This window comes from Chelonus insularis, unplaced genomic scaffold (genome assembly GCF_013357705.1).
Source record: "Chelonus insularis isolate UGA/USDA-ARS -01 unplaced genomic scaffold, ASM1335770v1 contig_331_pilon, whole genome shotgun sequence".
Lineage (NCBI taxonomy): Eukaryota > Metazoa > Arthropoda > Insecta > Hymenoptera > Braconidae > Chelonus > Chelonus insularis.
Genome location: NW_023276500.1, coordinates 39359 through 67354, shown reverse-complemented (window position 1 = coordinate 67354; position 27996 = coordinate 39359). Strand labels below are relative to the sequence as shown.

Below are 27996 nucleotides of genomic sequence, written 5' to 3'. Positions count from 1 at the left end.
TAATTTTTCAAATTAAATCTAATCAATGTCCTGAATTACCCCACGCACTGTGAAGTAATTGTTAGCACGAAGGTTCTCATTTTCCTACTAGATTTAGATGATTTAAACTGAAATTTCATCTACATTCACTGTGGTCATGTGTCATGGATGGCTTTCATAATAAAAGAACCTGGGGCAAAACGGCTTCTTACATTTCTAATACATGTAATAATGTAATTGAAACTAAGGAAATATTTCCGTTTAAATGCATCTTTTTTTGACAGCTTAATAGGATCCGTCTTGCTCCTGGATCCCCTAGATTCAAATAATAGACATATCTCTAATTTATTTATAAGGCAATTCGAATTCATGCTAAAATATTCATAATTACTGCTTGCTTCTCTATTAATTTAGTATCTCAAATTTAACAAACAGCTTTGATAAACAATTGAGTAAAATATGATAAAAATTGGTCAATTTTTCCCTTTTGTAATTTTGTGAAACAAATGGACACGGACATTTAGAAGTGAAGCCTTGTGGTATTACACTACATACAATACAATTTCCAGTGGATGATGTATCACATTAACGCTTACGAATTGTGGCTATATTGTGCCACATTTTCCCGTCATTCGCTTGCTAGGCTTCCATAAACGGAGAAAGAGAATGAAAAAGGAAGAGCAAATGCTGTGAATTGGCGGTCAAACGAACCAACTGTGATCATTTTCGACGGCGCAGAAAATTTATCTGGGTTTCTCCCCTTCTCACTCATGTTTTCTCTGTCTTTCTCTACTCTATTACTCTTGTTTCTAACAGTTCAAAACACATCGCAAAGTTTCAGAGAATTGGGCTGCAACACCGAGCGATCAAGAACAGAGATTACATTGCGGATCTCTCTCTCTCTTCTTGATTAACATCTAACTTATTGTACTAAGAAAATTATCAAAGTATACAGAATTTTAAAGATTTAACTGTATAACAAATTACACTTGCATTTATTGTTAATTAATTATTTCTATTCACCAAAATAGAGTCATTGAACAGCAAAAAATTAATAATATTTGTTTTTGTAATTTTTAATAAAGAAAAAATTTATAAAAAATGAGTTGGATTATTAACAAGATTGTATTTTAAAGCTCGAAGTTTATTCTCTTAAATTCTATCAGTGACTTCAGTGACTATTAACTGATTTTCAGTGCCAATTAGGCTACTGATTTCTTCAGTGACCTAATTGGTTGAATTCAAGAGAGTAAAATGATAATTGCAATCTCTATTCTAAAAATATATTGCTAAACAAAATTCGTTTTTCATTTTACAAAAATTATTCCAACTATTAACTATTGCTTACAAATAAATACAAATAGTTTTAACGTATTTACTGTCAAAAATAAATTGATAGTTGTAAAATCTTTTAAACTCATTACAAGCAATTAATTAAAAAATCAATCATCAAAATGAACAGTTAGCACTGAAATGAATCACGGATGAGTTAAATCTATTAATAGAAATGAAAAAATGTTTTAACTACTTTATTGACTGGTGTATAAAAGGGAACATGAATAATATGTACTATTGATATTCATGTAAAATATTCGGCTTCACAAAGAAACACGCCTACGCGCGCGATCGGCCAGAACAATCGGGCTGTTAGGGTTGTACATGGGAATACCTATGTAATACAGATATACAAGTATACTTATACACGTAGAGATATTTTACACGAAAGAGAGTGGAACGTTCGTATAACATAACCAATCGTTTGTAAGTCTGGTGAGAAGCCTACGGCAAAATACGCTTTAGTATATAGTCTTGAAAGTAGAAAGACGAATCGATCGACAACGTGCATGACTTTGCATAACCGAAACTATAATAACTGGAGTCATGGTAACGTCATTGTATAACTTGAGCAGAATAACAATTTTCAGAATATCGCTTTATTCGGAAATTCAAGTTTCTCTAACCAATAAATTTCAATCTACCAAATGTAAAAACAGCTCGGGGACTACATTTCTGGGTGAGTTATCATCAGAAATATATCGAAAAAATGAAGACACAAAAAAATTAATAGAAGAAAAATTATTAAGCAAAACCTGCATGGCTTCTATTGATACTGGTCCATATATTCAGAAGAAGTTTCAATGTTTTTAGATATTTAATTATCGACTTTTCTTTTTTTTTCTTTTTATGACTATTGATTTTAACAGGTTTCAATTAATTTCAACATTATTTATGGAAAACCAGTAAAGTGAAATAAATATATTTTTTGAATTATTAATTATCGTGGAAATGTTGATTAATTGGACTCATGTTATGTGTTACTAATCAAATACTGCTTTATTAATTATTTTCAAATCGATTAAAAATATCGACAATATTAATGTTAATATTAACTACGATAAAATGGAGATGAACTCCAAAACGAATTGTAAATTCAATTGTTAATTATGCTAATTTCGGGTCATTATGAATAATGATTTTAAGGCTGGAAACACCTACTTTTGACCAATTCTTTTTTTATAGCAATAATAAAAATAAAAAATAATTATTGACCATCAGCATAAATATATTTTCAATCACTTAAACGTTAAAAATTAATTGATTGAAAGGAATGAAAAATTAACAACTTAAAAAATCAATAAGAAATGGTATTATTCTTTTATACAACATCAATGGAGTTATAATTGGAAAAATATTTAAAATAGTTGGAAGAAAAAAAATATAATAGATGGGGAATAATTCATTTTTTTCGTCACTTGATGTCTCTTAGGTTGTCTACAAAATGTTGAATGAAGAAAAAATGGGGAAAATTCACGATATAAGAGGAGCTGTATAAACCCACACGACATTTACCAGTGGCATATAGTTGCTGGCACATGAATAAACCGGTAAACAATAATGGTAGACGACGCCCCGCGTGTGTGGTGCAGTAATCGACGCGGAATATTCATGAGGATACCACTGATGGTAGAAGTCGTGAACTGAAGAGAGTGACTAGAACGAGAGAGAAAGCAAAGACTAGAGAGCTCTGGTAGATGGCAGAGACTTTGACCATGATGTTAACGTGCAAAATACAACAGACAACTCAACCATTCAGCTGATTTGCTTTTGTGATCGCATTGTCATGCTTATCCTTGATCATCATCATGAATAAATTGGCTGTGGAAAAATTGAGATATTTATTTCATTCATGTTTTAAGTAATAAAAATCATTTCAATGCTTACAAATATGTGTTCAAGAAATGAAAGCAAGTTTAATACAAAAAAAAAACCAAGTTAAAACAGTTTCTTCAGAAATTTTTATCATTTATCAAGATTAGAGTTAAATAAAAATCTGTTGATGAATAATTAAATATATTTTACGGTTTAAACGTGTAAAAGTCATAAATATAAAAGATTTATAGAAAAAGTTGAATTTATAAGTAAGAAGTAATGACCTAAAAGCAACAATGATGAACAACAGCCCTAGACAGTAGACATCTTTAAGGACAAAGACTCGAGAGGTCAGATCGATTGATGCTCTCTCGTTGAATGAACCTCATTGACTCCTAGTAGCTACACAATTCAATTAATTATTCAACTATTATTAGATGTTGTAACAAATAATTCAGCTATTCTGGTAACTGTCAATCTTGTTTATCCATTACTAAATGCTGTAATTTTAATCAATAATTATATCAAATAGATTCGAAACACTTGATTTATACAAGGTAAATTATCATCAACTATAACAAAAATTCTGTTTTACTGAATAAATTAGAATGAAAATTTCTGTGGAAAATTCTAGAACTTTTGTTAATTATTCAATTGTTTTTGTTTATTTTAAATAATAAGCAAATAACAAGTATTGTTGTTTATTGAAACAATTGATCTTTGGATAAAAAAAAGTAATTAAAAGTAAAATTAGCTAAGCAATCTGAAGAATTAAAATTTTGAATATAAAATAAATAACTAAATTCTTGTTAATTAAGAATTTATAAAGTACTGCACAAAGAATAGTAAAGTTGTAATCAATGTAATTTCAATGAATGTAAAGTGCAGAAGAACGCAAAAGATTTTAATTGCTACAGTTATTTTAGTAAATAATAAAAGTAGTCATTATGATAACAGTAATTTTTAAAAATTTAAGAATTTCACCTTTGAATTTATAATATGATGAAAATTGTTATATTAATATTTTTATTGAAACACATTTACAGAATAGAATGCAAAGAATGTAAGACACATTTATAGAATAGAATTTCAATCCATGTTATTCTTATTATTTTCTTTCTGACTCAATTTTTTTTCGTATTATACATAATAAAAACCAACAAATCATTTAACTATGATTTTTTTAATGCATATTTAAAACTTTTCATGTCGATTTTAATTATATTAATCAATTATATCTACTTTCCAAGCAATTTCCCGATTAAATTACCATTAAAAATGATTTAATTATAATACTTTTATCAGAAAGAGGAATTCAATGGAGTTATTTAGCATAGAAAATTACTACAAAAATTTCATTTTAAATAAAAATGAAATTTTTGACCCATTTTAACATAATACTTTCTCAAATAAACGACAAGTCTTTTATCCTATGAAATTCTATGAAATGAGCTTTCCAAAATAAAAATCCAAGTATTAATATAATTCTTGATTCACGTATTATTTAATTAGGTAAAAAAATCATCATGATAATAAAAAATTTAATCATAAAAACAATTTTTCAGTAAAAATTAAATGAAAATTATGATTTCATTGAGAGCAAATTTGTTTCAAGTCTGAGACATAGTAATAACCATTTAACTTGGAATAAAAATCAATCCAAGGAAAATAGAAAAATGTTTACTCCAAGTTAGACAGTTTTTATTACACTGTTTGACTCGTTCCAATTTCACCCTTAATATGACGTTAACTTTGGCCTTTAAATTTTTCAACAATAAACACAATCTAAAATCTTTCGACATAAATTAACGTCGTCCTTCGGAGGATAATTGGACCCTTTATCCAGCGTGAACATAATTATGTAGCACTTATATACATAGAAAAAAAAAGAATACGTATAATCTAAGTAAAATTTAAGGTTCTAAGACTGATAGGTTATTTGAAGTATAAAGGAAACGAGTACGAGGAACGACGCTAATTGTTTCGCTCCCGGCATAATGGCCTGCACTTGTAATTAGTGCCGTAAAGTAGGAACTTGCTAGAACAGACTATAAGAGATCTTGAGAGGCGCGACGAAACGAAAATAAGAGGCGTACAACAAGAGAAGGAAGCTAGGAGTAGTAAGGAAAAACGTAAGATGCAGCAAGAGAGCCATCATCTTACTCCTTCTTATCTACCATTTCCTATCTCATCTCTCTGTACGTTTTAACATTATATAGAGCGCCTCAAAGTAGTTTGCAAGCAGCTTGAGACATGCTAGCATCCTCCTTCACACTAGCTAGTATACAATTCTCTCGTGAACGTAAGTCGTAGCGAACTTTGAAGAGGCAAACGAGATTAATTAGATGGGCGATGACAAAGGGGACAAGACCTAGCGGGACGTAGGCAAGTAAGAGACGACAGTTATACCACAGGTTTATCTTCGCTACAAAATGTTGGCGAACCGCCAGACACCAAGTCTTTTTCTTATTCACTTTCGTTCAAGTCGTTTCAATCTTGTGTATATCCAATTATTTTTTATTCATAAGCTTCGCATCTTTTTATTCTTCTTGGATTTCTTTTTTTTTCGTGAAAGTATCATTTCTCTAATGTGAATGTTTACCAGAGTTATTACAAGTATTTTACATTGATAAAAATAGTTGATATAAGTTAAGTAAATTGTTAAATGCATTGGTACCTGTTATTTATTTTAATCAAATGAACTGTTCTGGTGTTGGTAAAAGGTGTAGAGGGACCACTTTAAATTCTAGTCCAAGTAACATCACGTGGAGTTGAATTAAATATATTAAAATTGCCGTGAATAGAACTAGAATTAAAGTCAATTATACTTGACTTAGTGAAGTTGTTTCTATTTTTATTTTACAACCAGGAATAGTTACTAGAATATATGAACGTATTGATGTAAAGCTGTGATCATAGTAGGACAGTCAACTTCAAGTTATTTAATCAAAGGTTATTTTGATCAACAAACTGAATTAATTGAAGAAATTATTTATAAATGACTGAAATGTCAGTAAATTTAGCTTTGAATGATAAATGTATCATTCCTAATTCGTTTACTTTCACTGATCAGTACTAAGCATAGATTTGTCTGAATCCCAAGGCAAAGTTAAATCTCCAAGTCTAACATGTCTTTCAAATGAAGATAAATCAGAAAAATTATTGTTGCTCAACAAGTTATTCATCACTGGTTCGCGATAATGCTTATTAATTGATTTCAGAAGAGGATATTCGTTTGGATTGATTTTAACTTATTTATATTCAAATTTAATATTCTGATCAATAAGTTCAATGTAAATCTAATCTTTTAACTCGAGAGTAGTAAAAAAATTCGTTTGTAATCGATTTTCATCTGTAGGTCAAATGGATAAATGCTGCTGATTCAAGCTTTTTCTAATAAAAAGAAAATATACTTGATTAAGGTAGAAGATACTCCACCAATTAGTCCTGAATCATCACTTTCACACTTGAAAACTGTCCATGAACTAACTAGTCTTGGTCACATCGATAAAAAGCAAATTTTTATTTTACAAAAAGTTCATTAATAAGTTGAACTTATAATTACATTCTCATAAAGCATCATTTAGATGTAAATTTAAACTTGACTTCACATAATATTATTGATTAATTCAATCATTGAAGAGAAAGAAAAAATATTTGACTGACAAATGAAGTTATGCTATATGATCTCCATGAACTTCAACATGTGGAGCTTTGCTTATCCACCTGACCATGATGACGATTAACGTCTCAATCTATTTTAGGTTAGAGGATTTATCAACTTCATTAAATTTTACTACTTCCATATGTCGAGGTTGGTGGAATTAGCCAACTGCTCGCGTGCTATTGAATATTGTTCTGGGTGATACAGTGTTAATCAATGTTTGTGTTATTTAACCAAACCGGAATCAGAGATATGTATTATAAATTCATTTAGTATTTTAATAATGAGTAGTCAAATCAACTAGAATTGTGTTTTATCAAATAGAAGTTGGAATAATCATTAAATAAATGCCTCAATACAAGTGATATTGCTTTAATAATATTTTTATGGATTTTTTCATCATATTTAGAATAGCCATTGTTGTCAATTGTTTAATAATTAATTAACTATTAATCGGCTTAGAATGGGTTGGAAAAAAATTTTTTATCAATAAAATGGAATTTGATTATTTTTTGCAATAAATTTCATATAATGTAAAACATTGATCGAATGAATGTTTTACGTTAAACAAACATGTATTACATTCTTTATCTTTTATTATCTATTCAACAATTTATTAACATTCTTTTTCTATAAAAAAGTGCTTATCTAATATTTGAATTGTAGAATTCATGTAAATGTTTGTTTAATAACGTACGCTACTGCAATACTTCCATCTTCTACTCGTCTATTTCAAACTTTATGAAGTCAAACTACTGAAGTCAACTATTACCTAATAACAAGTTCGTTGATTCCTCAACTTTAAATACTGCTGACTCCTAATATAGCACTTGGATAATTCAGATGTCTCAATAATAACTAATGACTTATGCATTTGCTCATAATAATTTTGCAATTAAAATTCTCAGCGTTGAAACTTTTCCAAAGGAAAAGTTCATTCAAAAAATCTGTTAAATAAAATGTACTTTTAAAAATAAAAGAAATTTTAAATAAAATTTTTTAACAATTACTATCAATTAAATAAAATAGTAATACTCAATTTAAAGACTTTATTTATTTACATGAATTGTAGAGTTTGCACTAAAATATTTAAAAGCCAAAAAAATGCAAATGTCGATGATTAATTTTCGAGGAAGCCCAATAAATCATGTTGAAAATAACAATCTAAAGTTTTATAGCAAGTAACGCCCAGGAACCGTAAAAAAGTGGAAGAAAACGTCAAGATCGATCAATCACTTCGACAAGTAAATGAAATAAGTGCATAAATGATTTATCATTGTATCATTTATTGTATCAAGCTTATCGCAATTCAAAGTATAAATATCCCTGCTCATATACACATGAATATATATATCTATAACTCTCAACGTACTTGTCAAGTTGCATAACGAATTGTGTTTGCACGAGCACCTTTTCTTTCTTGTACTTATTCCATATCTTACAATCAACACAGTGACCTTGCTGGAATGTATATATTCAAAGACGTCTCTGTTACGTGTACATACAATATCCAACAGATATATATATAATACTTTCCGTATTCTCTTGAGACGTAAAGAACATTGCGCACGCGTTCTGTTCTTAACTGATAGCAATAACAATCCTGTCTGACTCTATCAGACGTCGCGAAACCTAACCCTGATCTGAATAGCACCGCAAGGTCGCCAACAAGTTTGAGATCACAACATCATTTAATGTCAATCAAGTCTACGCGTATACAACTAGGCTAAGCTCTTTCATCTGGACTTGCTAACTCTCAAGGCCTCTTGCGTGAGTATTCAATTATACTAATCAATATTTCTATCAAAATTTGATGAGTAGCACATAAAGAAAATGATGACAGCAGACTATTTAGAACCCATATGTGTCTATATAAATCGACACTTCCGCATCAGACCGAGAACGATGAAACGAGCCGACACGCAAAGAGAAAGCGAAAGCAGAAACGTGACTGACACGTAACAGAATCAAACCCACACGAGCCTCATTCGTAAGTGGGAGTGAAGAAGTAAAAACTCTCGCGCGCGGTCTTTGCACTTGTTTCCGAGATCGCATGGATTGCTACTAAATTTCTTAAATTATCTTGCATTCAGTGAAATACAGAAATAACATGTTTTGTATGTTTTTTAATGCTGAAAAAAAATTTTGTAAACAGTTTTTTTTGTAATTAAAAATTATTATGTATTTAATGAAGAATTTTAACGTTAATTGATAATGAAAAAATTGGTGTTTTTTTATTCGTTAAATTAAATTTGTTTTGTTTTAGAGCTTAGTGGATAAAAAAATAAAAAACACTTGTTATTTGCGTTTCAAATATTTCGTAAACAGAGTTAAATATTTTTTTAATTTAGTTTTTAAAAACTTTTTGACACGAAATGGGTTTTCAGCTGTGTTATGTCATAAAAGAATTGTTCTATTTTTTTAAAAATCAAATAGTAGTCCAATTGTTTATAAAACTCGATTACTTTTTTCATGAAAAAAAAATATTTTTTTTCGACATTCAATGTATCTATATATGATTATCTGTGTGCTTGTTTGACATAAAGTTTCTTGTCTCTAATTAAATTAAATACACTAAAACTACGTGTGTAACAAAAAGTTAGTGAAATAAACTAGAGAGATAGTAGTAATAGTTAGTCTTCAATGAGAAAATGGAACTGAATACCCAACTAAAAGAGCTACACGATGTTGTTATAAATTTCGTACGCCGTTTAATCGACACTAAGTGGTCGTTAAAAATTCAAGAAACTTTGGTTACTGAACTTAAGTGAATTACCTGTCTCTTGTGTCGCCAAATTCGGTCAAGCCAAAAAAATCAACTGTAAAAAATTCACCAAGCAATTGACTTTCATTTCTCCTTTCATACGTGTGGCTTAATTTCTTCGACCTTTCCTGCAAAAAAAAAGAAACAAATCTTTCATTATTTATCAACTCATTAACAAACAATTGTATTGATAAAATAAATACACGAACTTGATTGTGCATTTTTTGTCAGATAATTATTACTTGCACCGTCTTTTTTTTTAGAATGTAATTATCGAAAATTATTGTATTCTGTGTGACGAATAAAAGAACAAATGGCTGTGAATCAGAGGCTAAAAGACAAGTAAATTATATGTGGGGTATATATAGAAGTGAACGATAAGAAAAAACTAAAAGAAAGATTGGATAAGCGGGTGCGAAAGTGTAGATTAATCAAACACGAAATGCGATGATAGGGTAGATGCAAACGGCTTCTAGTTAATTTCAGTTGAATCGATATAGTAAAGTGTGGTCGCTCTGAGAACTTTTCTAACCGAATAGCCATTATTGGGGTCGGGTCAAACTTTTACTTTTTCCAATTGACCAATCGATCCAAAACCCCTCTTTACTTTTATATATATGTATCTATATGTAACACCACAGCTTAATAATTCTTCATTTTCTCTTTATATTTTATCTCTGATCTCGTTTTTGTCGTTCTTTTTTATCTACTCAGTAGTCATACTACGTGTTGGGTTGTTTTTTTGTAAAAAAAGAATACGAGGAAATTATTTTTAGGGAGTAATGCATATATCGAAAAAATGAAAGTTTAAAGTATGCTTTTACGTTACTATTGGCGATATTTTGAGACAAAAAAATTAATTATTAAAGATAAACTGATGGAATAACAACGAAGTATTAATGAAATGTTCTTTTACTTTATTTTTTTGTTGAATAAATAAAAAACACTTTGTGTGGAGTAGAATGATTTCTTGTGTTAATTGATTAAATTTTATCTGAAAAAAATGAATTTTTTATTAAAGAATTATTTATTTGATAAATAGAGTAGATTATTTAAGTAAAATTATTATTACATTGGATTTTACTTAAGTATTAAAAAGCATATATTTAATCATCTTATCAATGTTTTTTTTTGATAAATAAATCAGCAAAAAAATTATTAAGAATTACTGTTACAATGTATTATAATTGAATTAATGTTTTGATTTGTTGAAAAGTAAGATTAAAAAATGTATTGAATTTATTTTATTCTGTGTACAAAAGAGGAAAAAACATTGTAATAATTTTTGTGAAGAGTACAAATTCTTAAACTCTATTGTATGCATTGTCAGACAAAACATTAAATTCTTCAAAAATTCCACAATTTGTTTTTATTATTTGAATTTTGAATTTTTCTACAACATAGTTGAGCTTTTTTTTCTTCTGTTAAAAATTCTATTTAAAAAACAAAATGTAATAAACAGTGAGAAATTTAATATTGCAATATATTTTCCTATTTTTTTTTGACATCCTCAATATAAATAACTAAAACTTTGATCAAATAAAAATTCAGCTAAAACAAAAACCTCTTCACAACTCTCCAACATGCACGAAAAAAAATTTATTCCTTTACAAATTTACAGAAAAAAAAATTTTCATCGGACGAAATACTATTCCGCATGATAAATTTCGTAAAAAGTTTATTTTAAAAAAGTCACTCCCAGATAGAGACAAAAAAATAATAAGCAATTTTTGAAAACACTTTAATAATAAAGAAAGAAAAAATTAATGTCTATTATGATTAAAATATATGCATGCAAAATTGATATGAACATGAGACTGAAATTAAAATGTCAAGAATATTAACACAAAAGTGTTAATCTTTTCAATTCACTTAAATTGGCTTCTGTTGTAACGTTCTTGCTCCGCTTTCCATATGTCGTTTGCGAGAAGACGTCTCTCTGAACAGGAAACTCGACAATTTATCTTGCTATTTAGGTCGCGTGCAAAGAAATAAATTTCCAGGACAATGGGCAAACAAATTGGAAGTCCTTTTTAAAAAGACGACGGAAACGATGAAAAGTGAAACATTCTTGGAATGTCAGCAAACCCTTTGTTCGTTAGAAAGGAAAAAAAGTTTTATTATCTCTATCCTCTTATATCATCATCCTTATTATGATTTTTTTTTTACTTTTTCTCATTCAATAACATGATCATTGGTATGATGATTATTCAATACCTTTTTCCAAACTCATTGAGAACCAACGAAAAGTGGAATGAGTCGATGACACCGATCGATGGAGATTTAATCACCGGACGAGAGTTTTCGCGCGCTTCAATGCTTCGAGCTACGTCCTCAACTTAGCAATCGATTAGCGCGTTCGCTTCCTCTTCTATTAGAACATGGCTAGCATCAAGCGATGCTTCACCCCCATGTCGCTTCAACTATTCGGTGACACAGGAAACTCACCAAGCATTCAACGACCGTATTTTGCTCGACATAATGAACACTGATATACATAAACATGATGCTAAATAAGTTATTACTTCATATCATTGTTTAATGGTCATCTTTACTGCTATTTTTCAACTCCAAAATTACCCAAGATATTATTTTCTATCAAAAATAGCAGCAGAATCCCAACGATGTAAAATAAAGTATTTAATTCAATGAAAACTTGAAAAAAAGAAATTATTTAAAATGTTGTAGATTTTAAAGTTTTTAAAAATAGATTGATTACTTGGTAAAGAGTAGATGAGTTAAAAATAGACAAGTGAAATAGTTCTATCGATAAATGAGACTTTAATTACTGGAACATTTTGCTGTCAATATTTTTTAAGCAAGTCTTAACTGCTCTCGTTTTATCCTCAATGTGTTTGGGTTGAATTAAATCCCAGCAGTATTTTTACACGTGTTTTTTAGACGTGTTTGCTCTCATTTCAGCTTATTCCTCTTCAGTGTATTACGATGTCAATTTGTCCTAATAATTTATCGATAATGATGAGCATTAAATTGATATTATTTAACTCTTATTGTTTATATCTCGAAATAAATTTATTCACCAATTATAACTATTGATCTCGTATATTATTGATTATTTAATAAAATTTTTATGCTTATCTGTGCAGTTTTCAAAAAAAGTTATTCACAAATATTTATGAATAGATTTAATCTTATATTACAAAAAATAGAGATAAACTTATTCCCTTAAAACATGATAAACCAATTTTGTTTTGTCATGATGCAAATTCAGCAGTAAAAATAAATTTTCCATAAAAACATAAATAAATAATATGTACTAATGATATGATCTATAAAGAGATGAGCAAATGAATGACTCAAAGAAACTAGAAAAAATATATCTAGGGAAAACAGTAAATTGGAGGTCTTGCCACATAGTAAAAGTCCATAAATGTCAGTCCAAGAATATATGTCACACCACAAATCGGAGAAGCCTTGAATGTGCCTTCTGAGTATTGCGTCATTGGTTGTTGCAAAAATTGGGTCAGTTAAAGCTGACTAAAGTTAAAAAAAAAAAAAAAAAGGATAATATAATTTTCCATTAATTTTCATTATCGCTTTTGTTTACGATGAAAAAGTTTGATAAAATATTTTAGTGTTCAGTTAATTAAGATTGTTAGAATTCTAATTAGTAGTATAAGACTTCGGTAAGAAGTAAAGATTGAAAGTAAAGTCGAGCATAAGTAATAAAGAATTGTCGAGCTAAAATAATATCAAGTATTATTCACTAGAATAATAACGACGCTGAGGATCGATGTCGGCTTCACTTTCACAATCAACGGATTGCACGGTACTTGAGTCTCTCTTTCTATTCCCATCTTTTTTTACTTCCATCTTTCTGCTAAAGCGGAGGTGAGTGCGTTCACCCTGAACATTTCCGAGTTTCCATTCAGAAGGATAAGATTGCTATAGAATTGTCAAGTTATTTTCAAAATTTTTTCTAGTATTATTTTATTTTTGCTTTTATCAAATAATCTTTATTTGTGATGAATATTTTGAATTGATCATTTATACTAACTATCATTAAAGTTATGTTAAACAAACATTTTTAATCTATGTTGTGAATAGCGGAAGAGATAACAAGATTTCATGTCACTGCTCGACCATATCTTTACTGTGATACAACAAAGTGGCCAATATCGACGCTGCTTGTAAACGTCAGTAAAAAAATATTTATGAGGAAATATAAGACATGATATTTTATATAAAAAAAAAAAATTCTTATCATACTATTATTTGAGGTAAACAACAAGACAAAACGTTTGATAAAAACATGTACAATGTTTGTAAATAAATTGTTTATTTATTTTAAAAAAATAAATATTAACCATAATTAGTGTAAATGAAAACTTTATTCAGAAAACTTGCTAATTAAATCAAATAATTATTTCTGAATAAAAGTATTTTATATCCCAAAAAATTGAAACGAAAATATTTTTCGTAGTTTCACGGTTCAGTTTTCAAAAGTTTTTGATAACTGCAGAGTAATACGAAGCTTTAGTTTGTTATTGGTTAGTAAGTTAACTCAATTCACTAAGTTATCATTTAGTTTTCTAATTACTCCTCTCTAATAAACTAAAATATATAATTGTTAACTTTTCCATATGTCTGAATTAAAACTATGGCATTAATATAAAAACTCTTATCTTCAGAGAGATAGATTTTTTATTCTCTTTACTATCATTTAGATCTTTACTTAACTACAATTATCTATTAAGCAGGTAACTGTGTTGATACAAATATATTGATTTAAATCGTTTTATACTTTGTTGAAGTATTTACGTTTAACTCTATTTACATTAGAACTTTAACCTTTTATCGATTGGAACTTCAATTAACTGTGTAACGATTTAACAGTAAATGGTAACAACAACATAAGAATAAATAAATCTTAAAAAAAACATTAACTTTTTCAAATTTAATCAGGATAACAGCTGGTCATGAATGAATAAAAAAATGATGTCGTGAAAGAAAAACAATTGGTTCTGATTATCAATCAGATGCATGATTATTTATTGTTCGATTCTTTGCAAGATATCTTCTAAATATATTATTTATATTAGTCTATTTGCGACAGTAATTAGCATAGATTAAAATTCAGGGTTTCTCTACTATTGTCATGATTATCCATGAATTATTCAATGCTGTTTTTTTTTGTCTAAAAATATTTGACCCAATAAATAAAAAGAGAAATAATTAAATAATGATTTCTTACTTCAATTTTTATTAATTGTGACTTTTTAAAGATGATGTTATTCTTTGTTGCAATTTAAAAGACTTAGAAGGTAAGCTACTCAGGAATGGAACTCATGAAATCGAATATTACTTCACGAATATATATTATCTTAGACTTAAATAAATCTTATTCAACGAATGATTTATCAATAAACATGTTTTCAAAAGTAATCTTACATAAATCATTCTTTTTTTAATTTTTCATAAACCAACTTGTTTTATTCACATATTTTAATATTTTACTTTTATCTGCTTTGTGTTCTATTTTCATGACAAAAGAAAAATTGTTACATAAATTTAACATTTTATTTATGTTTAATTAAAAATAATTTCTAGGTCTAAAAATGAAACATTAATTAATTTTATAGGTTTCTTGTTATTATTTTGCCGTAAAAATGGGTTGTAATGATAATATTTTTCAATCAATACCACTATTGTGTATCGTCTTGAAACAATTAAAACCTCCACGAAAATACATTTAATAGACAATAAAACGAAAAAAGGTTGTAGTCAATTTATTATAAAAGTCTCCAAAAATAAAATAACATCTTTTTATGCGTCGCATGAGACCGGGCGTGGGGTCGGAGCATAAAAATAAATCGCGTACGTACACACATTTATATCCTAGTGCATGTATAGAGTGAGGTGGTAGGCAACTCTTATGAGAGAACAACGACTTTAATCATGCTCTCCATCGGCGTCGTGGGGATTCATTCGCGATATACAGAAGAATAGACGCCGGCGCGTGCGATCAAACAAGGGAGTCGACTGACCTTACACACGAATTACATATACATATAAGCATTTATGCAGATATACACATTTAAACTCTCTTTTTCCTTTCTTCTCTTCCTTTTCTTCTCGTTCCTATGTACTTTCTCAACGTACGTATAGTAGCAAGCACTCGAATGTCGACGTTTTATTCGCGTCAGCAACACCGAGCAAATATTAGCACGCGAACGATGCTCCACATGCAGAAATATGTATTTTTTTCATGCAAAAAATTGGTGATAATATTTTTATAACTATTTTGAAAAAAACTTTTTTTTTTCTAAGTAGTTTATTTTTAGAAATAAAATATTTTTTTCATCGTCATTCTGGCTTTTATACTTATCTCGAGTGCATCATCTGCCGGCATCATTCTAAACCTCAATAAAATTCAACATTTAATTTACATCTGAGTATGTACGTGAGTTATTTTATTTCATTTTTGCATTTTAATGGATTTTTTAATTTTTTTCTCGAAAATAAACAAAGAAATTTTTGACATACGCAAAAATCTAAATCATTGGTTTTTCGAAGTCATTTATATTATTATAATTAACATGAAATTCTTCAATAAAATATTTATTGCAATATCATTTATGTTCATACTGATACAAAATATCACCATGAAAATAGATATTTAATTTTTCACTGTTATGGAAATATTTAAATTTACATAGAAAATAATATCATGTAAAAAGCTATTAATTTTGGTACTCAGTAAATTCACTCAATATATACGGTCAAAGGGATACATATTTTTGCATGTTGAATAAATTTGATAACATTTTCACAGTCATTCCTAAATTTCAATTGTATGTTTTTTTTGGAAACATATGAAATAGTATGAATTAAAACAAATTAAGTAGATTGGTTATAAAAAGCTATGAATAAACAACATAAATTTTACAGCCAATATTAATACATATTTAAATGGTTATAAATCGATTACAAATTCCCCATAGTTTATTTATGAGATTGTACATTGCATACATTTATTTTATGTTCAATTTTAGCCCATCAAAGTCCCAAAGGATTATTGTTAATAAAAACGTGGAACTTTTAGAAATATTTTTTTGAATAAAAATCGATACAAACAAACAATTTATATTTGAATAATTTTGTAAATATTTAAAATCGAAATACAAATCTAGGTATTTACATAAATAAATTGGTTTGTTTAAAAAAAAAAAAAGGTATAGATTTTATACATTACATTTTTTTAAAACTCAATATTTAAAAACGTATCAGTGAACATTAGTCAATCTCATCACTTTTTAGAGCATTTAACTATTCTATTTTTCAAAAATGTGATATTAAACATAAGTGTCTGAGTAGGAATTAATTTCAACTAAGTATTTACGGCAAAGTTGCTCTGTATTTACTAAATTATTTCTTAATATATCTGAGCGAACTATTGGATCATATTAAACACCATCAATGCGTCATCTCATTTACAAATTATCAGTAATTTAATGCGACACTAAATGATGGGATCGAAGTTGATTAAAAGAAAAATTCCAATTTCATATACAAAAATTAAAGGACGTGTCGTACGATTACGTAAATCATTTAGAAAGTTATGATCAAAGTTTTATTTAACAAATCTTTACATCCAGATTTACATTATTACATCTGTAAATTTGTTGTAAATTTTTGGTAAATCCAATGATTCAAATGATCTAATTTCGTACAAAGCATGTATGACGTTGTAACACGTCCTTTTCAACTATGGCTGCCTAATAAGTTTAAGTGCAATGACATTTTTTCGTTTGTAAGCAAACTATAAATTAGTTGCATATAACCAGTGCTGGCTAATACTTGGGTTAAGCTAATGTTTATTATTAAATACATGTATTGTTTATTTGACGCTGTTTAGTTTAATATATATGCGATTATAGCTATATGCTATTTACGTTAATCTTTCAAATCTATAATAGCATTAACTAAATGTTTTACTTTAAGGGTAACATAATGGATCTGCTTCCTTAATATGTTAAATTTATTCTTGTAACCCATGTGTCCGTCTTTATGATAGATCTCAGTTCAAAAAGGAAAATCTCATAATTATTGTAATTGAAGCTAGACGATCTCAACATTTACGTAAATAAAAGAAAATTCTTTATTACAATGATCATTGTGCAGCAACCAACTAGATCTCATAATCCATAACATGCCAATACAGCTAACATTCACACTAATGAAAATTTTTGTAACTTAATGATCATGATGAGGGATTATTCGAAAAGGATATGACAGAAGTCCTTCGATCCTACAGCAAAGTGCTCGGAAATGTCCGAAGACCCGTAAAGAAAGAAGGAGTTCTTTCCCGCTAACAAACAAACATCGCACCGATTATTCAGAAATGCTGACAGTGAATGACTACTTTTGGTTTATAAACTATACTTATATATACTTTTTTTTATTATTAATTATTAAGTGATATGAGTTTTTAACCTTACAGTTTTGAAAATTCTTTTCTTTATTTTTTGAATATATTTAGTTACATAATAATCAATGTTAGTTTTTAAAAAAATATCATGATCAAGAAACTTGAATAATAATTATTTTAATACATTCTAGTACTTTGAAGTTTTTTTTTTTTTTTTTTTTTTTTTTACTTTACATTGTATTTGACCAACTGGTTAAAGTGCGATTTATTACATATTTCATATAGTCAAAATAGTAAAATGATTTTTTTCTTAATTTAGGGAATATTTTATATCGTTATTATAATGATTCTTCCGCGCACCATGATTTATATGTCTTTGCAATTATAATGATTACAAATTTGTAATTCTAAATTTATTTAGTAAAAATTTTTAAATATGTACAAAATTTATTCAATGTACTTTCAAAACATTTTTACTATATAGATGTACAATTAATAAATTTTTATCAATTATTATTAATTTTCAATTTTATTCCTAAATCTCAATTTTCTATCATCATATTATTAATTACAGTTTACATAAATATGACAACAAATATTGCCGATTTTAATGTTGTAAATTTCAACTTCATATGTTCCTCATGCGTTTCCTACATTTCAATCTTTTCAATAATACGTCTTATTTACGTATATGATGAAAGTAAATGAATTTACAAAGAATTGTCTTTTATCCTAATATTCATTTAACTTCATATAATGATGTGAATATGATTCAAATATTTTCGTTCACAAGCCAAACAACCTTTACGCATATGATGATGATACGAATCATCAACTTGAAGTAAATGTGATGTAAATGTGGCTATCGGGGAAGTGTCTGAGTAGGAATTAATTTCAACTAACCGTACTTTCAGTAAAGCTGCACGATAAATTTTGTATGAACAGTCACGTCTGTCTCGATAAAGAGGGCGTAATTTTCGTTAAATTTTTTTTTTTTTCAGTGTACTTAAATTAAAAATATGAATACTACCCAAAGAAGTCTAATTAAAAAACCTTTCCACTTATCTCCGAAAATGCTGAATAACTGAAAAAAATTTAAACTTAATGAGATGCTGCAACCAAATTGAGTTCTATGATTCTTATTATTTATTTACTGCACATGCATCAAAGTCATTACTTTACAATATTGATTTTCTCATTTTTAAGAATGCTCTTAAAGCTATCTGCACAAAGTATATTCTGCTAAATAAATTAATATTCTTAAAATTGAAATATTCATTAAAGACCGAAAAGACCGCTGTAATTTCTTTCGGAGCCAAAATACTACAATTTAATGCTTTTTATACCATAATAACCCCAAGTGCCGAACCCACTTGACAGAAAAAAAGGATCGAGTAATAAAATTAGTAGTAATTCATTCAACATTTTTTTCTCAATCATTATAAGTAGTTAATAAACATTTTCATAAACTTATTTAATAGTAAAACTTACTGAAAGAACATAAATACGTATGTTGAAGATAACTGAGAAGCAACCTCGACCGAAAACAAGGTCAACTATAACGAGATTGTATGCATGGTAGTTAAATGTTCACCTCGTGTTTATTATCGCGCGATAATTAGTCTTTCTTCGTCAAGATGTCAAGCCATACGTTAGTTATAAGCGCTTGCTAGTGTATACGAGACGAGATTATTAATGGTCGTCGATATATGACATTCAAGGTTGAACAGCACGTAATAGACACCGGCTAAATCAATTTTATACCTCCTTTGTCTTTAGAGGGTAACTATCCTTCAATGAATTTCCCAATAAATATTTTTTATTCATTTAAATCATTATTCTCTCATCGATTGAAATTTTGTCAACTATTCATGAAATATTATCTTTCTAATTCCAAGCATCAATAAACATTAAATAAAAACAATATTTTAACAGTTAATCAGTGAAATAATACTCTCATTTCTGAATTATATTATTTCACTTGGTTGTTAAATGAAAAAAAAAGCTTTTAATGCTTTATGAATATTCAGCAAAATTTCAAAATATGAAGTATGATTGTAGTGCACTAATGATTGTGTAACAAATTTAATTATCATGATAATCATTAAAATATTTGAATAATGAGAAATTCATTTAATTTTATCCACTGTCAATTCAACAGCTGTTAGTCAATTAAAGTGTATTATTATTAAGAGTTATAATTTATTAATTATTAAAAATCCGAGCACAAGTTTAATTATATTCAAAAAAATTCAATTAATTATTTACTAATTTAATGTCAAATGGAATGAAAAACAACATAACTAAGAAATAAAATATTTTTTGTTTAGCTTTTTTATAGAAATAAATAATGATTTTACTTAATAACTTTCTCTGAAGAAAATCTAAAAGCATTACATAGAATTACCGAATTATTGAACTCCATTGTGAGATTTTAGGTCAGTAATATTTTTAATTAATATTAAGCTTTTCATCTAACATTCATTCTTAATCTATTTTAAATCAACCTCCATCAAGAGATAAAGTTTTGATAAATACTTCTACTTTAATTTTCAATAACTCTTTGATGTGGCTCATAAAAGTAGACTAATTTAAAAAAGAGAGATAAAATATGAAAAAGAATAAATCAACAATTGTGAAAAATAAAAAGTAATTGGATAAAAAGTATTTTTAAGATATGATAAAAGTATGAAAATGGACTAATATCTCAATATAGATGCATAGAACATTGAATGTGACCGACATTCTATTATAGTGATTAAAGGGTAAAGATGCGCGTGGGCTTTCTCAAGAGACTTTTCATGTATGCCTCTTATAAAGCAGTAGCAGTAGCAGCAGTTCTCCTTCTGGCGCACGAGATCAACAAGTCAATGGGTCGAGAGACGCGGCTGAATAGCGAACGAGATCTATTTGCATATCTTCACGTCCATAAACGGCGCTTTCCTCTTCTTACTCTTCACATCATTATTTCTCTCTTTCTCTTCTCCTATCTTCTTTTCGCATTTTTTTCATATATTCCCTCTGCATAATTCATACTCTCTCTCACTCTCACGCCATATCTCTCTATCCGTTATTTTCATCTTTCATCGGTCTCCTGCTGTGCGTTCAACTCCTCTGTGTCCCTTTAAACCTGCAAACGCACTTGGGTATAAAATTTTTTTCCACTGCTACTCCTGCTCGGATTTCATTCTTTTTGCCATCACGAGAGTCTACCCACGCACGCTTTTGACAGCTTTATAAAACTTTTGAGATACTTTTTTACATGTGTAAGTTGATTTTTTAACACTGAAAATATTACTTTAACCATTTATGAATGGTTTCATTGAATTCTTACGATTTTTTATTTCATTGTTTATTTCTTTAGATTGATTTTTTCATGTTTGAGTTTAAAACCAATCATTTCAGTATAAAATTCTTTTTGCTGACATTGAGAGTTGATTTTATGCATTTCACTGAGTATTGTGGGGTTTGGGAAGTTTAAAAAGATAATATAAATTATAAAAAAGTAATAACATTATTTAACAGTAAAAAAAGCTTTTTCCAGTGTAATACGTAACTGAAAGACAAACTTTCTAATAGGAAGAAAAAGTTGTGATTTACATTAAATTTAGAATGTCCTAAACATAAACTATTTTTATTCAATTTTTATCTAAACAAATAGATGTAAATAACCACAATTTTTAGTTAATTCAAATTGACTTTAAAATAATTACATAAAGATGAATGCAGTTGTTATTTCTTTTCATAATTAGATAGTATTAATCTAAATTTAAATCAATCAAATATTTAAATTAGCATAAAATATGCATTCAGAGCTGCACTCAATTAAATCATTGTACAAAATTAATAAGTCAGAATTTTAGTGGGTACTTTCTGTTATTAATCATAACTTTTTTATAAATACTAAAATCTTTTTTACTCTCACTTACAAAGACTCAACATGCCTTTTATGATTACAATAAAGCACAAACTGAGAAAGAATGAGATTTAGTTTAATGCTCGTAATCTAAATTAGAAAACCATCCTCTTAGGAGGATTGATCATCAGAAAAAAAGAATGTCTATATATGCTGAATTGGTGGAATTTTAATTCATCGCTAGTAAGTAAATTAAATGAAGATTGGTATTTACGACAGAACGATTTCACGGGATATTTACAGCTACGATACGCCTGAGGGAGATTCACTTGGCGAGAATTATATTACACCCTGGGTCTGCTTTGCTTGCTTGCGATCGGGAAGGTTTATGTAACGAGCTCGATAGAGAGGAAGCAGGCGTACTAAATGCTGCAGGGGAAAGTGAGCCGAGAAGAGACAAAAAAGACAAATAGATGTGTGTGTAAAAGAGTAGAAGAAAAAATACACCAACTGTTTCAACGATTAAATCATTTACGAAGCATATAAAGATTCATATCAGTTCTCATTATTTTTCAATTAATTTGATGTATTAACGGATTATTAATTATTTTTATAACTACTTACAAATAAATAACGTCCGTATCAGATTTAAATTCTGGACAACCTCTAAAAAAATTCTTTAAAACCATTACAGTGTAGTGACTCGATCAAACAATTGTTTACAAGACTTTGTTTGAATAAAAGCAAAAAAAAAAATTTTTGTCAGTTGGATTTTTTTGTTGGTTTTTGATTTCAAAATTAAAAAGTCTCAATTTTTTTTTTAGAATTCACAGTTTTCGAACTATGAATATTTAAAATTTTTGAAATGCATAAATCAAAAATCTTTCAATGGATTGCAGAATTAAACGTTGTTAAATTCCCAATAAATTGTAATTTTTTTTTAAATACTTCCAATTAATTTGGATGAAATTATTCAAGTTTCAGTCACGTTTTCAACACTTGTTTAAAACATCAAAAGCTTTTTTTTATTATTAATAGAAATTTCAATAATTTATTTTAACAAGCTGTCAAAAATTTGTCATAATAATTTTCATAATAATTGAAGTAACTTCATCATTAAATAATTGAATAAAAAATGTAAAAAAGCATAATGAAATGAACTTTTTTACAATTCCTCCTGTGTACCAAGGAATTTTATTATTAGAGATTATAAAAAGTATAATGAAATAATAGTGAAAATAAAATTAATTGAAATGAAAATTGATATTATATCTTTTTATGATCTTTAATAATTTATTATGAGTACTTAATTGATAAAAATATTTCAATAAATAACGTTTTTTATTCATCTAAACTATTGTTTAATAAATAACGTCATTAAAATAAAATTTGCTTATCAGCTTGGAATCACAAGCACACAAACATTACGAACTTCCCGAATAAAAAAAAATAAATGTAGCAGGTAAAGAGGAACATTTTAACAAGATAATCTTGGTACGTAGGTAAAAACACTCGTTTGGAAATAAAAATTGATGTGAAAAAGGGTTATAATTTATTCAGAACTAAGTGGGAATTGAATATGATGTCGCGAAAAGCAGGATAATTTAAATTCAATGTGCCTAGTGCAAGCTTTAACTCGACGTTCTATAGCAAGAGAGTATAACCGCGCGCTACGTCACGCACGATACTCTTTTACCCACATGTATATATCTTTACATGTAGATACATGTACACACATATATATGTCTATCATTTATTCATTCAACCTCGGCGATCAACGCACCGAGATTGTCGGTGTTGCTTCGCGTCTAGTCTACTCGTTTTCTTTTCTTTCTTTCTCTTTCACTCTGCCTCTCACTTGTTTTGGCTTTTTGCTGCTTGTACTGATATAGCCATAAACAAATGCAAAATAAACAAAAAGGCAAAAAAAAAAGAAAATAATAAAAAGAAAAAAGTTGAGCGCTTTTATCAGTCAAATGCACTTTGGCTATTTTTAAAAAGAGTAGCTGAAACTGTATCTTTCATTGAATATCGAATTTTGTCTCGCACATTACGTGATTCGCTCTTTATCAATTTCAACAACTTTTCGATTGTGTACCTTTCTACTACACCATTCTACACACTCTTTCTCTCACTCACTATCATCTATTTTTAACAGTTCGATAAAAAAATATTTTTATTTATTCTATCATTGCCGTTCTTTCGCAAGTCTATTACCTCTGTAACTCATGTTATACATCGATTCTTCCTTGGCCCTTGTTGCCTTTCTCAAGCTGCATGGAACCACCTATCGTTGGAACGTACGATAAAGTTTCTATCTCTCCCCCGCAATGTTATTTATTCTCAAGTACTTCATGACGCGCCCACGCATTTTACGTTGATATATACTACTACAATATCACACGAATACAACACTAATTGCATCAAACACTTTACAAAAATTTTTCCTTTCATGATGATATACAAGACATGACTTTAACAGCTTTATTGAATGTTCTAGAGTTCAAAAGTCCATTTTAATTAATAAATTCAAAGTTTTATTTTTCTATTGACATTTTTATTATTTAGTTTTTATTTTTGCAATAAAATTGTCTATAGACTTTTTTTTTCATTTTAATCGAATCTAAATTTTTTGTTATAAACGGAGAATAGTGTTAGCGGTAGAATTATTGTTATTAACAATGAAAACCAATAAAACACGATGTTGAAAACTTGGAAAAATATTATATGAACTTACAGAAATATTTATCTTCATAAAACTCCAATATTCAAAATAGCTCACCTGTAACAAAAAGAATAAGATAAAATAAAAATATTGAAATAAAAACCATCAAAAAGTGTTTTCATGTTATCAAGATGTTACTTTATAATAAATATATTACAACTACTATATCAAATACTTCTATGGGAACAATCGAAAAATTGTTTTATTTTTAAAAATCGATTTTTCCCAGTACCTATTATTGCCTCACACATTCATTGTCAGGTGAATTATCTAATTCACTCCATTTTTCTTCCATCTAATAAATTTATTAGATCAAATAAAATATATATCCCGCGCTATATAAAGGACAATAAATTATGTACAAACGTACATATAAAAGTGAAAGCAATATAAAATCATGTACCATTAATAAATGTGTCGAGACTTTGCATTTGATTTAAATAAAGGAATTATCAAAGGTAAATATGAAATTAAAATCATTATATTTTCTTTAGTTTTTTTTGGACAGACCGTGGTATAAAGATTATGCATTAGTTAAATATAGTTGGCGGTTCACTATCACTTGGTTTTTATCAGAGTTTTTGCTTTTTATCATGTCCATATCTAATTTTTTTTTTTCATTATACTCTGCTTTCTCCACACGCTACAAAATATTTTGTTCCTTTTGTTTTTTTACTTCTTGCGTAAATAGTAGATAGAGGCGAATTATTGATGCCGTGAACACTCTGGTAGACTGCTGCTATCGAGCCAAAGTAGAAATTGCAAAACTCCACGAAGCTATGTGTGAGGATGTGTAGATTACATATGTATGTTATACTATACGATCTAAGAGTATATATACACTTTGAAATGATACTCATTTCTTTCCGGAAGTCTTCGATTCATTCGTTGAATTTTCATGTACTTCTTCAGAGTCTTTCTTAAAAATTTTTATTCGTATCGCAGATCTATATACTACACACAATGCTCGAGAATTGAAATGGTAATAATTTTACATTTGCATAAGAAAAATATTTCATTTTAGTCATGTAAATATTTGTCGAAATTGTTTTTCTTTTCAACTACAAATGTAGAATTGATTATTAATAATATCTTGAACATTATTCAATTGAGATTAAGTACTACTTGGGTAAAATTCAAATCATTTGACACAGTTATTCTTGAAAGTGATTAATGCTGACACTTTGATAAATTCATTGATTATCTACTAATAACCTCGCATCCATCAATGATTCAGTGATCATACGGTTTCGAGTGGCAATGAAATATGGTCATATATGCTCCTAATTATGTTTCCCTATGGTATACCGTAATGTTACTACCTCTTTACTACTCTTTACCTACTCTATTACTACCATAAAACTACCCATTACATAAATAATTACTAAATGGTTCCGGTTTTAATAAGTGCCATATCATACGAAGTATCTCAAAAATTAAAGGAGCCAGGTTCAGGACTTTAGAATAGGGTCGAATTTAAACTGCTACTTGGAATATTTAACTGGAATAACTAAGAGTTGGCATGCCTTCCTTAATAGAAAACCAGACTGGTTTATTGTTAGTTTAACATTGAGTCACAGTTGAACATACTAATCCAATCTTGAGTCAATCATGCACCAATCTTGCTTCCTAGTAGGGTTGTTGGACATGAAGTGGGCCTAAATATAATCAATTTAGATTTGAGCTAAGCCTATGCTGTGAATGACCTTTGCTAAAATTGATGATAAAAAATGTCTACTCATGATAATAATAAAACTGTTCTTCAGTTTTTTTTACAATTCAAAGAACAAATCTTCTAACGATCATATATAATTGATTCGTTAGCTCGCATGTGCTTACAGCAGTAGAGAGAATCCAGGAAACTTGACCTTACAGGGAAGTTGAGCCATTTGCGTGTTAGGATATCGGAACTGGTTCAACTCTCCCATCGGGTCAAGTCTATTGAACTCCCTCTTCTTGAAAAAAAAAAAGAAAAAAACTATCACGAAATATATTCTGATAATATCCTTCAACCTATCCATTTGTTTTAAATCTTTTCAAATTAATGTTTCATGTTCATTCATCAATAATTAATACTATCAATATAAAATATTAATTAAAACACCAACACATTTGCTTTTACATGAATAATGAGTAAATTGCATTTCAAATATTCGTTTCCTTTTGAACTGGATTTTTTTTTCACGAAAAAAAATGCAAAACTACTCGTGCACAGCAAATCATACTAAATAACATGACATTTATAGGTGATGGTAATCTATCATGATGGAACCTCGATCATTCACCAAGGGTTTATTTTCTATATTAATAAATCTTCATATGTAAAACCAATATTCTTATTCAGATAAACCCAACTAATAATGAATGAACAAATGTATTGAATTGAAATAAACATTACTTTCTTGCTAACATAAATTAATTAAAGTTAATGAATTAATTATTCATTGATCAACACTCCATTATACTAAATTACCATAAGTTATAAATTCACTGTTATTCAATTTGATTAACAACACAAAGTGAATTAACATTTTTATATTGACGTAAAAATAAAATTTTTATCACTATCAATTAACTATAAATTCCTGTTTGAAGTCAACTGTTTTCTATTTAAACAGAATTGATTACTTATGAAAGTGTACTTTTCAAGTATTTATATATTCAAACAAACGATTCATTGAATATTAATAAACCGTATTAAACCTACACATATTTTTTGTCAGAATAAAATAATGAGTATTACAATAACACAGTTACTCTTCACAAGATAATTTGATTACAATAAAATTAATGAAGTGTGTTATCAATATTAATATTGTAATTATAATTATTATTATTATGTTATAAATAATAACAAATGGTTATCGATAAATTATGATTTTCTATTGATCAATTATGCTTCAGATTACTACAAATTTTATTCGCAATAATAATGACTAGATAATTAATCAAACCCAACGATTCAATTGCATTATAAACCAATAGTATATTCGATTAAATTTGTTGCTGTAACATTTGGTAAAAATCATAGATGACCGGTTGATTGTTTGTAATTGATTGTCATTTCATTTAATTATACATCATTGATGATAAAGTTATGACAATTTAATTATTCTAGATAATACTAAACGAATAAATGTCTATTTTCTTTCATTTCTTTAATAATAAAAATCATGATTTATATTTTTTATAAAAATGACTGATTTGACAGTTTGTTACGTCTGTCAACAGATGAAAATATTTCTGTTATAGATTCCATTATTCTCTTATGGCTTAAGGAAAAATATATTCATTTGTTGTCTATAAATACCAATAGAAAGGATGATAAGAATATTTGTAATATATCCTTTCGTTCTCTGAATCGAGAATAGAAACCACTGGACATAACGTCATTTGTGAAATTGAGAGAAGACATCTAACGGAAGATTTAAGCTCAGATTTAAATCGGAATGCTGAAGAGCTCAGC

The 27996-nt window shown here is 28.1% G+C and overlaps 1 protein-coding gene across 1 annotated transcript in view; it reads right to left on the bottom strand.

The window, feature by feature from the left end:
* The window catches only part of LOC118066163 (protein piccolo), an 83711-nt gene extending 59128 nt beyond the window's left edge, over positions 1-24583 (bottom strand). The window contains exons 1-2 of the mRNA XM_035081990.1: positions 24543-24583; positions 9570-9685 (exon numbers count right to left, since the gene is read on the bottom strand). The gene's annotated coding sequence lies outside the window, so the exon portion shown is untranslated. The remainder of the gene's footprint in view (positions 1-9569; positions 9686-24542) is intronic.
* Positions 24584-27996: the final 3413 nt, after the last annotated feature.